General features: G+C 31.6%; 1 protein-coding gene across 1 annotated transcript in view; it reads right to left on the reverse strand.

The window, feature by feature from the left end:
• The window catches only part of LOC114328983 (fasciclin-1), a 319,916-nt gene that overhangs the window by 228,678 nt on the left and 75,677 nt on the right, over positions 1-15,561 (reverse strand). The gene's annotated exons all lie outside the window — the stretch shown is intronic.

A 15,561-nucleotide genomic window follows, 5' to 3' on the forward strand; every position in this document is an offset into this window, starting at 1 on the left:
TATATTTTTTGAGAAAACTGAAAAAATCAATCTCTATAAGGTTAAAATCACCCCAACGGCAGTCAAATATTGAAAATTTGGAATCGATGTTTAGTTTTAGTATAATAATGTGTGTCGCACTATATTTTTGAGAAAACTGAACAAATCAACTCCTATAAGGTTAAAACCACCCCTGAGTCAGTCAATGATTTATATAAAGGTAGGGGAGCTCAAGCGAGGATTTTTGCAGTTACTCGAGCGCGTCAGTTTATCATATGGGGAGAAACCTGGTGCCCTGCAGATGTACCTCTACCATATATTGGCTCTTAACAAAGGGGAGTTCGTTAAGGGGGGCCCGAAAAAAAAATCTATCCTTAAAAATCTCGAAATTGTCAGATTAAGACACATTAAGATTAAGGAAAGTTAAGGATATGCAAATCAGTGTATATTTCAAAAATCTGACGATTTGTGCGGGGCGTAGTAAGGAGTTAAAAAGTTTCACAAAAAAAAAGCGAATAATTAGCGAAATGAACGTTAGATCAAATAATTAATAAATACGTGTTTAATATTTTTCAAAAATCCATCGAATGATACCAAACATGACCCCCACGGAAAGGGGTGGGGGTAAATTTAAAATTTTAAATACAAATCCTGCGATATTTTGCAAAATAAACATTAGATCGAAAAACTGCAAAATACACTTAATCAATATTTTTAAAAAATCTATCGAATGCTACCAAACCCCCCCGAAGGTGGTTTACTTTAAAATCTTAAATACGAGCCCCAAATTTTTATTCCACATTTGGATTCTCTACTTAAAAATAAGCAACTTTTATTCCAAACGTTTTTTCAAATTATTGATAGATGGCGCCATAATCGGAAAAACGATTGTTGGAAATGGAAAATTAAATTAAAAATGGAAAGTCCCCACTAAAATGGAAAATTTTACTTAGCTTTTTTTGGTTTTACGACCTACTCTTCACAACCCAATAGGTCCCCAAAGCGCTCGAGTGACTGCACATTTAGCATACTTCGCTCCCCTACTATAAAAAACTATGTTTATACAGGGTGTTTCAAAATGGTATGTCATAAATTAAATCACGCATCCCGGGGACAAAAATAAATTGATTGAATCCAACTTACCTTAGTACAAAAGTGTACACCAAAAAAGTTACAGCAATTTGAAGTTACAAAATGAAAATCGATTTTTTTCAATATCTCGAATACTATTGGAGATTTTTTATTGAAAATGGACATGTATAATTCTTATGGCAGGAACATCTTAAAACAAAATTATAGTAAAATTTGTCCACCCCATAAAAATTTTATGGGGGTTTTGTTCCCTCAAACCCCCCAAACTTTTGTGTACGTTCCAATTAATTCAATATTGTGGTACCATTAGTTAAACACAACGTTTTTAAAACTTTTTTACCTCTCCATATTTTTTCGATAAGCCAATTTTTATCGAGATGCGGCTTCTTTTTAATATGTTTACATAAAAATTCTATGGGGGTTTTGTTCCTTTAAACCCCCCAAATGTTCGTGTGCGTTCCAATTAAACTATTATTGTGGTACCATTAGGTAAACACAGTGTTTTTAAAACTTTTTTGTCTCTTAGTCTTTTTTTGATAAGTCACCTTTTATCGAGATGTGCCTTCTTCAAAATATACCTAAAAATGTAAATTATAAATAAATTTTCAGGTTATTAACAGGTATATCATAGGTACTTATAATACAAATATGTGGTGGATTCGACAAATTTTCAAAATATCTCGATAAACACTGGCTTATCGAAAAAGTACTAAGGGACAAAAAAATTTTAAAAACATTGTGTTTAACTAATGGTGCCACAATAGTAATTAAATTGAAACGTACACAAAAGTTTGGGGGAGTTTAAAGGAGCAAAACCCCCATCAAATTTTTATGGTGTGCACAAATTTCAATTTAATTTTTTTTAAGATGTTGCTGCCATAAGAATGCCACATGTCCATTTTCAATGAAAAATCTCTAAAAGATTTCGATGTATGAAAAAAAATCGATTTTCATTTTGTAACTTCAAAGGGCTGTAACTTTTTTTGTGTATACTTTTGTACTAAGGTAAGTTGGATTCAAACAATTTATTTTTGTCCCCGAAATGCGTGATTTAATTTATGACATACCTTTTTGAAACACCCTGTATACTTCTAACACAGCTCAAAATATAATACACAAAGCGCCAAAATTAACGCGCCACCTTAAAAATGGGACATTTTTGAAGTCTCGTTTTTTCTAAACCTGTTGTCCGATTTTAGTGATTTTTTTAGTATGTTATAGCTTTATTCTTTAAGAATATCAGTGTAATAATACTGTTGCTAAACATGTAAGTGTCATTGTATACTGGGTGTAAAAATGATAGTGTGTTTTTTCCTCAAATTTCGGAACACTCTGTGGAATATTCTAGCAACTATAAAATATTGAAATTAAAACACAACTCTAACCTTAGGCTTTCTTAACATTTTGCTTTTTGATTCATTCGCTTCTGTTGCATAACAAAAAAGTTAGGTACTTTAACAACTAGCAACGTTCTTCATCAATACAGGGTGTTTCTAAATAAGTGCGACAAACTTTAAGGGGTAATTCTGCATGAAATATAATGACCGTTTGATTTATAAACCTATGTCAGCAAATGCTTTGTTTCCGAGATACGGGATGTTAAATTTTTTCTTACAAACGGACGATTTATTTAGTGCTCTAAAACGGGTTGAGATATGCAAATGGAATTTAGTAGGTTTTAAAGAGGTAGTTATTACGAATTTTTTTGCTACAATTAACAATTTTATATTCACCATTGCCCGGTCATATTACCCGGTCAAAATCCCCGTATGCACGCCAATGGTGAATATAAAATTCTTAATTGTCAGCTAAAAATGCGCAATCACCACCTCTTAAAACCTACCAAGTTTCATTTGCATATCGCAACTGGTTTTAGAGCAGTAAATAAATCGCCAGTTTGTAAGAAAAAATTCAACATTCAAACGGTCATTATTTTTCATGCAGAATTACCCCTTAAAGTTTGTCGCACTTATTTAGAAATACTCTGTATTGATAAATTACGTTACTAGTTGTTAAAGTGCCTAATTTTTTATTACGCAACATAAGCGAATGAATCAAAAAGCAAAATGTTAAGAAAGCCTAAGTTACAGTTTAGTTTTAATTTCAATATTTTATATGCCCTAGAATATTCCACAGGGTGTTCTGAACTTTGAGGAAAAAACACGCTATCATTTTTACACTCTGTATACAATGACACTTACCTGTTTAGCAACAATATTTTACAACAATATTCTTGAAGAATAAAGCTATAACACACTAAAAAAATCACTAAAATCGGACAACAGGTTTAGGAAATATGAGACATTAAAAATGTCACATTTTTAAGGTGGTGCCTTAATTTTGGCGCTTAGTGTATATCTACCGCCTTATCTAATAAGACGTTCTGCATTGTCCTCGCCTCTGTTTCGTGTCAAGTTCTCTCAAGTATTCGAAACTGAATACTTTATTTCCCATGCTATCTAATAGACACTAAAGCATCAATTTTCAAGTAAATGATAAAAAACTCACTGAATTAAATAAACAAGAGTGTAGCGCTGCGGATCTACTCTTCGGAAATGCAAATTCAGCTCAATGTTCAGCTTTTTCTGGGCAAATGCTGATGAAATTTACACAAAAATGGCTATACAACTCATAAATGTAAATTGTAGAGCTTTTATGTTTAAGAATTTACATATAAATTTGATATTTATTGGGGTGCATAATGAAATATAAAAAGACAGGTAAAGGGTTTTAAATATATTTGCAAAAATATGGCCTGTATATAACGTGGTAGGTGAGCGGCACACCCCTAATTTGCGGCTTAGAAATCGAAAAAGCGACCATGATAGGTGAATGACCAATTTTGAAACATGTTGAAACATGTTTGATGAAACATGTTCAAAATTGTTATTTTTCTACGGCCGTGCTAAAAGAGCCACTTTCACGCACGCATTTCGTTTCCGAAAGTTGCACTTTCCCGCACGGCGTGCGTGAAAGTAAAATTTCCAGCACGGTGCGCGGGAAAGTGAAATACCTTGTAATATGGCATTATAATATATTATAATACATGCAATAAACTAATCTTTAGATATTATTTACTAATTTATTTCAAATTTATCTTATTGTGTTCATGTTTTAATGAAATTAGGGCGATTATTTCATTCATAGGAGATTCTGACCAATAGAAAGCTACATAAATCTAAATTAAATCAATAATTTTTAATAATTTCCCGTTGTCAAGTATATTACGTCAGATGCCCTTCGTTGTTACGAAAAAATACATTCAGTGAGATTAATGACAATTAATGTTTTAAAAATTATAAAAGTGATGACTTTCAACCGTCAAATTAATATTTATAACAACTGTGTGTTTAATTGTATTAATTTGTACTTACATAAATAAATTACAATAAAATTTTGGTGTTGAACAGTTTTATTCATGAAATAATCGCAACAAATTGCACTCGATCTCTAAAATCAATATATAATTTTTGCCCTCGTGACACTTTGACATAATTTCACTCGACATCGGCTCGTGAAATTAAAACTGTCAAAGTGTCACTCGGGAAAAATTCAATAATTTTAGAGCTCTTGTGCAATTACTACTGATAATTCGATGAAATAATAGTACATTATATACCGCGGGACTGAAGTAGTACATTTAATCCTGAAGGTAAAGTTTATGGCCCGACCGCAGGGAGGGCCATAATTTACCTGAAGGATTAAATGTACTTCAGTCGCAAGGTATATACGATACTTTTCGTACTTCCGGTATGATTTTATTAATTATTTCAATAATTTCAATCAGTTTTTTCTCTCTTCAACTCATTTAATAAACTGTCTTTAAAATAAGTTACCATAGTAACATTGCGTTGTGACAGTTATAATTTAGAAACATTGTCATTACTAGTGTCATTGTAAAGAAACATTGTTATTGATAATTATTGGTATCATGAGTGAAGAAGGTGTATCTGATATTGATAAAAGAGCAGCCGAAGTAGGTGAAGAATTGTTACCACCGAAATCTAGAAAACTATACGAGCAGCAGTACGATGCTTTTAAAAAGTGGTGCCGCTTAAAAAATGTGAGACAACCTACTGAAAATGCGCTGTTAGTCTACTTCGATGATAAATCAAAAGCGGTTTGTGCCTCAACTCTCTGGGCACATTACTCAATGCTGAAATCGGTTATTAACATTAGAGAAGATATTGATATAAGTAAATTTCCAAAATTATTAGCTTTTTTGAAGAGAAGAAATGAGGAATTTAAGCCAAAGAAGTCAAGAATTCTCACGTCTGAGCAGGTAGATCAGTTCTTACGGGAGGCTCCGGATGATAAATATTTAATGCTTAAGGTAAATTTGGAAATTTGTTTATATTCAGAAATTTTAAGAAATCAATTTTTTTGTAGGTTGCACTTATTTTGGGCGTTGCGGGAGCTTGTCGTGGAAAAGAGTTGGTTGATTTAGAAATCGACGATGTGAGAGATTTGGGCGATTCCTTCCTAATTGCGATTAGAAACACCAAAAATAAAATTGACCGAAATTTTGTGATCAAAAATTCAGAAAACAGTGCCATCAGTTTTGTGGCGATATTTCGGAAATATGTGGCATTGCGAAAGACAGGGACAACTCATTCAAAATTTTTTGTTCAATACATCAACAAAGAATGTACTACGCGAGTAGTAGGAAAAAACATGTTTGGTACAATTCCACGGCAAATAGCAGCTTTCTTGAAATTAGAAAATGCGACGTCTTATACGGGACATTGTTTTAGACGCACATCTGCGTCTTTGTTAGCTGATTCGGGAGCAACAATAGACGTGCTGAAGAGACATGGAGGATGGAAATCCTCCAACGTGGCCGAGGGATATATTGAATCGTCTATTAAAAATAAACAAAAAATTTCAGATAAAATATTTGGTCAAGTCGCCGATTCGTCCACTATAGTTATGCCACAGTCCTCATTCTCGCTTCCTGTTTCCGCAGGATCTTCGAAACAAACACCAGTTCAATATGAAAAGGACCTATCTGTTACTCGTCAGTTACCTGCTGCATTAACCCAGGAAAGACTGGTCAATATGACGAACTGTCACAATATTAATTTGAATATTAACGTTAATTACCATTCTAATTAATTATATTTTTCAATAAAATATCCCTTAAATTCGTTTGTTTGTGATTTAATCGTTCCGGGAGTTTCGTCAATATTTAATCCCGGAGGGATTAAATGTGACACTTTAGTACCTGTCACAAGGGAGTGAAGTTGTCACTTTAGGCCCGGAAGTACGAAAAATTATGTTAACATAATATTTAAAAGTCAGATCAGTAGACAATTACAATGGTTTTGAATCGTCGTCATGGAAACCAATATCGTCGTCGTGGTAACCCATTATATTGAAAGTTTGGTTTTGACAACCTTGTCAAAGAATGAATTTGTGTATTTTCACTTCTAAATAAAAATTGATATAACTCTATTTTTTGTGGCTTTTTTTCAAACGTACGGCCCTAGAAAAAATATTGTTTCTAACTCATGCGGAAAGTGTCTTCTCCGCACTCGACTGCTTGCCCGAACTCCGCTATCGCGTCGTTCGGGTCAACGGCAGTCTCGTGCGTGAAAGTATCACTTTCCGCACTAGTTAGGAAAATAACTATTTCCTATTGTATGCAATGTGTTAACTGCATGTATTATAATATATTATAATGCCATATTACAAGGTATTTCACTTTCCCGCGCACCGTGCTGGAAATTTTACTTTCACGCACGCCGTGCGGGAAAGTGCAACTTTCGGAAACGAAATGCGTGCCTGAAAGTGGCTCCTTTAGCACGGCCGTAGAAAAATCAAATTTTAGGCAATACCTAATGCGAAAAATCAATTTTGATGATTTTTCAACTTTAACTCGCTGTCTCTTTGGTATCTGTAAGATCTTTTAGATCTTAATCTAAAAGATTAAGATTTTTATTATAAACTAAGGATAGTGGTCTAACAGATTTAGTTGCTCTATAATTTTTTCTGTTATTTTTCTTTAAGTATCTTGTCCTCCCAGAACATTGGCGATCAGTCTCATGTTTTTTACTTTGTCTACAGCTGACCTAAATAGTGTCGTGGAGCTCACTCCATACCACTGGCGTAGGTTCCTAAGCCAAGATGTTTTTCTTCGTTTGGGGCCGCACTTTTCCTCTATCTTTCCTTTTTTCTTTTTCTGTTCCTTTTTCTATTTTATGTTGGTTGCTAAGAACTGGTATAAGCTCCTTATTCACGACCCGAAGGGGTGCGAAATTATGTCAAAATGTCACAAGGGCAAAACAAATCGGTAACTTTTAAGAGCTTGAGTATAATTCATAGGATTATTTCACGAATAAAATTGTTTTTTAAATCATTTTAACTAATATTTTATTGATATTTTCGCCTGAATATTTGCTAAATCTGCTCATGGTGTTCTATTTGACAAGTTGTAAAACATTAATTGTCATTATTGTCACTGAGTGTTCATTTTTGCGTAGCAACGAAGGGCATCTGACGTAATATATGACGACGCCAAATTATCAAATAAAATCCCCGCTGTAATTTTTGTTCTTGTAGGTTTTTATTGGTCAGAATCTCTATGAATGAAATAATCAGTAGTAACTACACGAGAGCTCTAAAATTATCGATTTGTATTTTTACGACCCGGAGGGGAGTTATGTCAAAGAGATTGAGTGTAGTTAGGTAAGATTATTTCATAAATAAAACTGTTTTTAATTCATTTTAGCTAATATTTTATTGATATCTTCGTCTGAATATTTTCTAAATCTGTTCATGGTGTTCTATTTGAAAAGTAGTAAAACATTAATTATCATTAATGTCACTGAATATTCATTATCGAAAAATTATTAATTATCAATATTAATGAAATTATCGAAAAAAATTCCCGCTGTAATTTTTATTCTTGTAGGTAGGTTGGTCAGAATCTCTGTGAATGAAATAATCCACTAAATATTTTTTATATAATTATGTTCAATTCGAATAAATTGTCCGAGTGAAATCCACTACATTTGTTAATAGGCGAGCGGCAGAAACCCCTAAAATGATGTTATACCGACCACGAAAATCAACTTTCAGGTGAATTACGAATTTTGGTCAATCTTTATGTTTTCAAGGTCGCTAATTTTTATTCTTATTTAAAATTGGTGGAACACGTTCAAGAATTAAATTTTATGCAAAAATGCGAAAAATAAATTTAGATGATTTTTCAAATTTAACTCACTGCATCTTTGGTTGCTGTAAATATTTCCTTTCGAAAATTGTACTGTATTATCTTTGATGTATTTTGATAACAATGAGATTTGTCCGAGAGTTGTTAATGTTTAAACATTTTGTCGTCAGATTTCGTTAATTTCATGTTTACTTAAAAAAGTTGTGTGACAAAATTTTTAGTTTAAAATTTTAACCAACAAAGTATCAACACATAAGTCATGAAGAAGTTTTCTGGAAAATTTCAAGTCAAAATATGCAATAGGAAAACAGTTACGTGACTTTATAATATATGAGTGGCACTTCCCCAAAAAACCGCTTATTTCGCGAGATACTGACCACGGTGTGGTGAATGGCTAATTTTGGTCATACTTTATGTTTTTGATGGTATCTACTAAAAACGGAAATAAGGTTTATTTTAAATTTTAAGTGGGGGAACATTGTCAAAATCGCTATTTTACAATAAAATCTATATTTTTTTTATCGAAATAGGTATTTTTTTGCTATTAACTCGCTACAACTTTGTTCCATTTTAAAAAAAATTTCTGAAATTGTTATAGTAGGTATATATTTCTCACCTTTCTGAAGATAATAGGACCTGTTCAATCTTTCAGTCTTATTATAATAAAAGTTATAATTTTTTAAAAGTAAATGGTGAAGATTCCTGAATTGCAAAGTTTAATCGCAAAAGTTGAATGATAAAATTTGAAATGTAGCTTTTTAATTAAGTTTATATTAAAATATACAGTACAAAGAACAAAATGTTTTATAGAAAAAAATTGGTGAAACTTTTAATTTTAAGAGAAACGTGATTTCATTTTTTTTTATTTCTAGGGTAAAATTGCGATTTTGACAATGTTCTCCCCCAAAAAATTCAAAATAAACCTCATTTTCGTTTTCAGCACCATTAAAAACATAAAGCGTGTTAGTATCTCGAGAAATAAGCGTTTTTTCTTGGGGGAGTGTAACAGTCACATAACTGTTTTCCTATTGCATATTTTGACTTGAAGTTTTCCAGAAAACTTCTTCATGACTTATGTTTTAATTCCGTGTTGGTTAAAATTATAAACTAAAAAGTTTGTTACTCAACTTTTTTAAGTAAACATGAAACTAACGAAATCTGACGACAAAATGTTTAAAAATTAACAACGCCCCTTTTAATTTTTTCAGACATTTCGGACAAATTTAAATATTATATCATGGCTAGGGGTCACAAAGTCTCTTGGCGCATTCACGAATCGAATGTAAAAAGAATTATTAAGATCCGTCTTGTTGTTTTTTTTTTCGGAGGTTAGTACTTTATTGCTAAAACATTAAATCAAACTCACAACCGTTAACTCGCTGATGACATGAATAGTTATTTTGAATGCAGATGGGATAGTTGGTCACAACTCGTTTGCTTTATCCTATATAACAAGAAAACATAATTCATGTAACATCTTGTACATCTTTGTCGAAGTTTGTATGCTCGTCAGCAATTTAGAACTTAATCCAAATTCCAAACATAAATGGTGCAAGTTTCGATGGTTTGACTTGTGTCTTGTTATGGAAAGTTGATTGCGAGGAATGCTGGCAACGTGGCGTCAAACTCCAATGAGAGTTTGCTATAAAATTTTTTGTGGTTTTTAATCTGAAAATCAATTGGCTATAACATCTAAATTGGCTGTAAAGGATATATAAAATACCAAAAGGGTAGGGAAATAATTTTCCGTAGCAGACTTCTCAGATTTCTCTTTCTCTCTTCCTCTGTAATATAGAGATTCAAAATGTATTAAGAGCAAACAGTACCGATCAACAGGTAGCAACAAACGCGTTCCAAGATTGCGGCTCTAATTTTGAATATTTTGTCGAGATATTTGGCACACATATTCGTAATAGAATAAAAAATGGCGGTACTGAGCCCAATTTCAGAAATATATTAGTTTGTGGAAATTACTCTACAACTAAATAAAATATTGAAAAAAGGAGCCTGTACCGCCATTAAGAAAGACAAAAAAATACACTTTTTTCAAATAAATTTTTTTATCCCGTGCCTAGATTTTGTGTCACATTGGAACTACTAAAAACCAAATTTATTATAACAAGTAATTGAACGTCACTGACTTGGCAACATTTCGCGCCTATGTGTATAAAAATGATTGTTTTTGATAGCATAAACGTCACTGTCAGTGTCGAATTACCAACGCACTGTTGCCTCACTTTTGAAAGTTCGCAGAATTTTCGCAATTTTGGACCGCGTTTGTTGCTACCTGTTGATCGCTACTGTGTGCTCTCAAACTACGTTCACAAAAAAATTTGAGTTGTAGCAAGTCAGTTTCTTATATAAATAATTGTATATAAATAATTTTAATGTTATTCTGAAGCTATTTTCTTGTGGCATTTTTATAATAAATTACTTTTAATGGGAAATAAGCCACAATTTTACCAAAAAAATGATTTTATTAACGTTTCGAAGCCAAAATCGGGTTTCGTTGTCAAAATACAAAATACTACTAAAAAACGCTGGACGGAAGGGCCACCCGAAAACTTTATCGTACCGATCCATTATCGTTATCGTACTAGATACTGGATTTCTATAAAAATAACAAAGTTACTCGTTATTTTGATATTTTAGAAACACCTTGTATACTTGAAAATATTTTATGGTTCTACGCATCATTAATTCCCGCATTTGAGAAAATGTTCGGGGACACACTATAGATTATTGCATAAATCAATAGACTATTAGTCATACTTTCATTTCAAATAAGTCCATTTTTCTGAGAAATTAATAGTTTACAATATTTGCATTTTACTGCATGGATTGTAATGAAATTCTGGGAGTAGCCCAAAGCCCAATCTCCTAATTCAAAGTCTATCCTATATACTATGACGCTTTTATCATGGGGGCGGTTCTCACCACTTCTCGGGGATAGAACATTTTTATTTTCGAATTGCATGGAGCAAAAGGAAGAATTTTAAGAAAATTTAAAAATGCGCTCTATAATTTGATCTTATTTTTTTCACCCGTCCAACTTTTTGACAGTAGAAATAACACTATATTAAGAGGTATTGCAAAAGAAAAACAATGCATTTAAATTCTGGTGAATGAGGGGTTAAATGTATGTACTTCTCCTTTTTCCTTAAAGTACATTAGTCATATATTTTTTTGCACCATATCTCGCTTAGTTTGAATGTAACCGACATTTAACGGTGCTCGTTTTAAAGGCCTTTTCAAACACTACAAAAGCATTATCACTTTGAGCATGCACCAAAAAACAAACTCTTTTTACCTACCATATCTCTTTTTGTATTATAAATAGAAAATTTACGAAGGAACGAATCTCTTTGTTATTATAATTAAAAAAAATTTTTATATAGTGTTTTTAGTTTGATGTTTGAAATCGTGTCATTTTTAAATGAAAATGGCCAATTTTCAACTACGCATAACTCAAAAAGTATTCAGTTCTCAAAAAAAGTATAGATCAGTTTTTGCTTAAAAATAGGTTCTCTAGCCACTTCCAGGCTTATTTTGATCAATAAATTTTCCACCCCCTTGAAGGGGTGGGAATTGCCCCAAGATAAAAGCGCCATAGTATATAGGGTAGATTTTGTTTCTTGAGCTATTCCCTACTTACTGTGAAAATATCAAGTACATCGATGTAGTAGGATGGAATTCGGAGCCAAATACCCTCATTGACTGCCCTATAATAATGCTCTGCTATGATCGCGTGAGAGGGGACACACACAAGATTCTAGCAAAATTTCAATTTTCTGTAACTTTTCGAGTTTTTGAGTTACAGCAACGAGTTTTATGTCATTGGAAAGATAATTTTACATTCTTTCAAAATATGTAAAAATATGCAAGGCGTATGTAAAAAATTAAGATTTTTTTTTCATTTCCGGTTAAACCGGAAGCCATATTGTGGGTAAAATTTATTGTGCTAATAGATAACAAAGTTCTATATATGTCTGCCAAATTTCAAATTTTAATTTTTATTACAGAGGTAGTTACGGGCACACGAATATTTTTTAATAAAAAATTCATAACTCCCCTCCTATGAGGAGTTAAGAAATCTGACCAATGTTATTCAATTTACCGATAGGATATCAAAAACATATCAAAAAATAAACAAATTCCTTGAAGTCATTTTTGAGAAAATTTAGTTCAAATTTATGTCAAATTTTGACCCCTCAAATATAGGCAACCCATAACTTTTTCTGAAAAACGATAATATTCTTGTTATAGCACCATCTTTAGGCTATATAAATGTTTTTCAAATTAAATTTATCTTAAACAAATTTTTAGATTGGTAGGGAAATGTATCAGGTGGGCGGTCGGCCATGCTGGCCGCCATTTTGGATTTGGAAATGTCAAATTCCGTATTTCTATTTACCTATCGATGAGCTAACTTTAAGTTAAATTTCATTCGTTTCGGTCAAAATTTGCAAAAATGGGCCCCAAATAACCCCCCTATTTCGGCTCCCCTTTGAGATGTTTTTTTCAAAAGCTTAGTTTCTCGACAAAATTCTCTTAAACTTAGGTACTCATACCGAATTTCATCGAAATCGGTCCAGTAGTTTTTGCTGGGCGGTGGCGATATACGTACGTACATACGTACATACTTCCGACATGTTTTTTTTATTTGCTTTTTAGACTCAGGGGGACTCAAAACGTCGAAAAAAAGTGAAATCTGAAAAAAATTTTTTTGCACGATCCTATAACTTTATCTATTATACTCATACTGCGTATGTAGTACGATAAAGTAATAAACAATAATGTTGTTGCTAAGTAAACAAATTCTTCTAATAATTTATTTAATCTGACTTATTTATATTGGCAATTCAGACGTATATTATACATTTTAAAGTAGAAGACTTTAAAATGATATTTATGAGTTGCGTCAGATATAATATAAATGAGTCAGATTAAATAAATTATTAAAATAATTTTTTTACTTAGAAACAACATTTTTGTTTATTTTAGTAGTATTTTGTATTTGGACAACGAAACCCGATTTGGGCTTCGAAACGTTAATAAAATTATTTTTTTGATAAAATTGTGGCTTATTTCCCATTAAAAGTAATTTATTATAAATAATTTTGGTATTTTTGGCATTTTTCACTCGTAATATCGATAGTTTTTATTATTATTATTATTATATATGCTATGAGTCTTTTAAAGATAAGAAAATTTGTGTGGAGAAAGAGGACCGAAATAAAAAGGTGATGGTTCAAAAATTACTATCCTATTATTTATATCTTCGCCGTACATGCCGGTCAACTTTGACCATAGTCCAGAGAAATAAGGTTTTTGTCGGGACACTTGAGCAGCCAGGTTGCAAATGGGTTTTTTTGGTACTATATACCTAATACATTATAAATACAAAAATGCCCGTCACAGTTTGGACGAGAAATTTAGTTATTAACAAATAAGGGTCAAAAATGGCAGTTTTTTCGTTTAAATCGCTACAGGTAAAAATAGGGTAATTATAGAAATTATTTAGAGTATTTGAATTTTAGTAGATCAGCAAATGTTTAAAATGGCACTTTTTAATTTAGGTCCGATTATTTTTTGCTTCATAAAATTTCAAAAATAAAAAATGTGCTATAACTTTTGCGAAAATAGCCTTGAGACTTTCATATTGCAGAAAAAGTTGAGTCAAACATTCCATATAATGCACAAAAATTTTTAAGACGATTCGTCAATTAGTTTAAATTTTATTCAATTTGTTTATCGCAAAGAACTTTTTTTTCGCAATGTTATTGTTCAGAAAATAATAAAGACATAACGATTCTGTGGAAACCACATGCAAGAAGATTAGTTATATTTTGAAAATGTTGGAAAAAATCATTAAAAACTCGTTTTTATCACTCCGAAAAAAGTTGAGTAAAATAGAGTCATTATTGGCTTATAAACAATTTGAATAGCTTTGTTAATATTGACTATAGAGTAAATCTACTTTAGGATTTCAAAAGATGGTATTTTTACACGAATTTCAGAAAAAAAAATTTAGGCCTAGGTTAATTAGGCTCAAAATTAGCCACTTTTATTATTTAATTCGCAGTTACTTCTATACATCAAACTCTCCTGTAACAGTGTTAGTTACCATACTACTCCGAAACGGCTTGGCCGATGTTTATGAAATTTTACAAGTATATCCTATAGGCCGGAGAGGAGGTTTAAATCTATTTTTTATACCCATAAGTTATAAGGGTATAACTGACATTTTTTGTCAGGGGGGGAAGGCTGCCCCGCTGACATTTCTTTTTATTTTTTTGGCCAAAATTATCTACCTTAATCTTATATAATGTAGAATTAAAAACTACATAAAACCCTTAATTTTCACTCTTTTATCACCAACCCCTCTTTGCTAATAGCCATCTATATATACAGGGTGAGTCACCACTAACGTGACGGAATATTACAGCGAAACGGTAAAAAATTTGAAAAAAAATTAAATTGAATAGTTTGTAAGTTGATGAAAGCTACATTTTAAAATTATTTTGAAATATACAGGGTGTCCCAATAAATGGCGGCGTATCAAAGTTATATTTTTTCTTATGGAACACCCTATATTTTATTGCATTTTTAATTGTCCGCAAAAAATAAGGTATAGTTTCATAAGGCTTCCCTATACCTATGTACAGAGTGTTCTGAGTTATGTTGACTTTTCTTAAAATGTAAAGTTTTAAAAGAAGGCTTATTCTCAAGTTATTTAAGTATTTACAAAAACATTACTTTTACATCTAAATAGTTGGATATTGGTTGAACGTATTCCATGATTAATTATTACACATTTGTCTACAGGGTGTTCAAAATTTATAGTTTCATTAGTGGGGTATTCATTGTGTCATATGATGCGTATTTTAAATAGAACACCATGTATATTAATAAATAATTATACTTAACAAATTTATCTCTTTCGAATAGTATATGGATGTCCTATACCTAGGTCTCATAGTTTTTGCGTAATTTACAATTATTTAAATTCTTACTCTGTAAATCGATTTTAAAACAAAAGATGAAGTTAATTAATATCATTGTATGACATTGTCATTTTATGTCAATACGGTCTGGTAATTATCTTATAATTAATGCATTCCATAATTGATTATTACACATTTATTTACAGGGTGTTCAAAATTTACGGTTTAATTATTAGATTATTCAATGTAGCATAATATGATGGGTATTTTATTAGAACACCATGTATATTAATCAAAGATTGTACTAAACACAGGTTTCTGGGTTAGGAAGTGCAGCATTTACAATATTTTTAATATAACCTTATTTAA

This window comes from Diabrotica virgifera, chromosome 8 (genome assembly GCF_917563875.1).
Source record: "Diabrotica virgifera virgifera chromosome 8, PGI_DIABVI_V3a".
Taxonomy (NCBI): Eukaryota; Metazoa; Arthropoda; class Insecta; order Coleoptera; family Chrysomelidae; genus Diabrotica; species Diabrotica virgifera.